We start from the raw sequence: 2970 nt of genomic DNA, 5'->3' as shown, positions 1-2970 counted from the left end.
GCCCTTGGGTGTAAGGATTTCGGGAGACACCTAAAAGGGGCATTTAGCGTGTTGATGGCACTCTGGGAAGAAGTCCCCATCAAGCAGCATAACTTATTGACCCCAAACGCTTTCCTACCACCGACTTCTTCAGCCATCCTGAGACCCTCACCAAACGGAGCTCAAGACAGCGAAACTTAATCTAATGCCATATTTGCTGACAATATTAAATAGTCTCCTCCCGATGCTGTGTTTCTTTAGTCTTAATCTTACTAAAGCTGCTATTCTTTTTTATTTATTTTAATTTTTTTCTAAACAGTCTTTTTTATTTAACATACTAATCCCAGTTCCCCCTCCCACTCCTCTCACCCCACCCCTCATCCACTCCTTAGAGAGGGTAAGGCCTCCCACGGGGAGTCAACAAATCCTGTCACATCGTGTTGAGGCAGGACCAAGGCCTTCCCCTGTATCTAGGCTAAGCAAGGTATCGCTTCATAGGGAATGGGTTCCAAAAAGCCAGTTCAGACACCAGGGCTAAATCCTGGACCCATTACCAGTGGCCCCTCAAACTGCCCAAGTCACACATAAAGTTGCTATTCCTGGTATATCCTATTTAAGATGCTTTTTCATCTATGTGTAGGCATTTTCGCATAATTTTTAGACTGTCGTTAGGATGTTAAATAATTTTACAAGCTACTCCCTCAGAATGTCTGTCTTCCTGTTTCTGTTTCTTCTGCCATCTCTTCTAAACACCAGTTATTCGGGGCCTCTTAGATCTACCACAAGGATGAGAAAGGATCTAGGAGCGTTTGTCCTTAGAAAATGTGGGTGACGAGATCAAAAATAAAACCAAACAAAAATAGATGCTGTTGCTAAAGGGGCTGAGAGACTCTTAACCAAAGGAGATCAGACTGGGCCTGTGCTGTCCTGTGCCGTGCTGGGCCACCGCCTTCAGTGTCAAGGGAAACACAATCTCCACTGATCTTTAGCTTCTCAAAATGTGGACCGTTTCATCCTCTAATCCCCAAACTGGCACCGCGTTCCTTCTGAACTAAGTAGGCTTAATCTTCTGTGTCACATCTTCCCTCAGAAGAATGAGCACTTACGCTTGCTGGCTCATGTTCCTGCTCCGCGCGCTCCCCTCTCGGGGAACACAAAACGGAACAAAGCTCCATTAGGTTGTTGGGAAGATCAAGCAAATGACAAGTTCGGGTACTTAACTGCCTAACAGGAGCTGCACAGAAAGGTTTGTTGAAGACGTTGGTATTAGGGTAGCCATGCTGGCTCAGCAGGTAAAGAAAGACACGTTTCACATAAGCCCGAGGACCTCAGTTCCGTTCCTGGAACTCTGAGAGTTGTCCCCTGACCTCCATACAGTGCTGTGACATGCAGGGGCATACACATATATCTCAGCACACACACACACATGCACGCACACACGCACACATGCACACACACACGCACACACACATGCATGCACACACACACACACACACTTTTTTATTTAAATGACTCTGATGTTAGATACAGTGGCTCATGCATGCTGTAATCCCAGCACCCAGAGTGCTGAGGCAGGAGAATTGCTGTGAGTTCTGGGAAGCGTGGGCTACAGAGTGAGACCCTGTCTCAAAACAAAAACAAACTGGCATGTGCATTCTCATGTCTGTGCTGGCCTTAGCTCCAGGCAGGGTCTGTTGCAAAGTGAGCTTGTCTCCTCAGCCCAGCACACCTAGGTCTCCCTTATGGAGTGATCCGACCTCTTTAATGGGTTCTGGTGAATAAGAAAGAGGCTGCGATTCTTATGAGCACACTAACTGAATGACTTGTACAGCATTATTCCTGGAGGCAAGGCCCCTTCTTGTGCCTCATCCTTTCTGTGGGGCTTACAGGAAGAAAGTACCAGGGAGCATGGCCAGGTTCCCAGGACAGTGTGCAGCAGGGCCAGGCGACACCGGACATATGTCCACTGGACCTAACACTAATGGCTCTTTCCTAGTGACAGTCTGGGGAAGGGCAGAGTCAGGCTGTTTACTCTGAACCTGTCTGGGCTGTAGAGCAGAGGACAGGTGAGAGCAGGGAGAACGTGGAGGTCCCCGGGAGTCTCTGGGAACCAGGCTTACTGCTCTGCATCGGTTAAAGCTGTGGGCTTGATGGTGTGAGCAGGGTCAGATGAGAATCCAGGTAAGGCTGTTTCTGTTTGGGGCACTCGGGACTGAACCCAGGATGTCGTGTGCACCAACCAAATGCTCTACCGCGGAGCTATATCTGCAGCGTGCTTTTTACCTTTTATTTTTATGTATGTATGTATGTATGTATGTATGTTTGTTTGTTTGTTTTGGGTTTTTCCAGACAGGGTTTCTCTGTAGCTTTGAAGCCTGTCCTAGAACTAGCTCTTGTAGACCCAGCTGGCCTCAGATTTACGGAGATCCACCTGCCTTTGCCTCTCGAGTGCAGGAATTAAAGGCGTGTGCCACGACCGCCCAGCTTTACTTTTTATTTTGAAACAAGGTCAAAATTAACTGCCCAGTCTGACCTTGAACGGTCTTCTTTCCTTCCTCGGCCTCCCAAGGAGCTGAGATGATAGGCCCATGAAACCAGGTAGGGTTTTAACAAACGCTGAAAACCGTGAACTACTTTTGATTTAGAGAATGTCTTTGGACAGTGTTTGAGATTTTTCTCCTCAAGATGAATTTTGGCCACTTATCGCCCAACAGCCGTTCTCCTGGGTATATAGCAAGAGAAACTTGTTCCCATATATGTGGGAGACACACATGGAAAGGCTGACACAGTACTGTGGATGACAGGAGCAACCCAGTGCCTACCTAATCGGTGAACCAGCCAAGGGGACAGTATGCAACAGTCAAAAAGGCCCAGCAAGACCCAACAGTGTGGACACATCCTAGCAATGGAATGGTAAAAGAAAAATCCTAAAAGATTGCATATATGTTTTTAAAAAAAACAACTAAAACTAAAATATCTACTTTTTTTTTT

At 46.9% G+C, this 2970-nt stretch overlaps 1 protein-coding gene across 1 annotated transcript in view; it reads left to right on the top strand.

The window, feature by feature from the left end:
• Positions 1–2970, top strand: part of Fam83a (family with sequence similarity 83 member A) — a 23396-nt gene that overhangs the window by 16426 nt on the left and 4000 nt on the right. The window lies entirely within an intron of this gene.

Source organism: Microtus ochrogaster, chromosome 15, assembly GCF_000317375.1.
Source record: "Microtus ochrogaster isolate Prairie Vole_2 chromosome 15, MicOch1.0, whole genome shotgun sequence".
In the NCBI taxonomy this organism is placed as follows: Eukaryota; Metazoa; Chordata; class Mammalia; order Rodentia; family Cricetidae; genus Microtus; species Microtus ochrogaster.
This window is presented reverse-complemented; position numbering and strand designations above follow the sequence as displayed.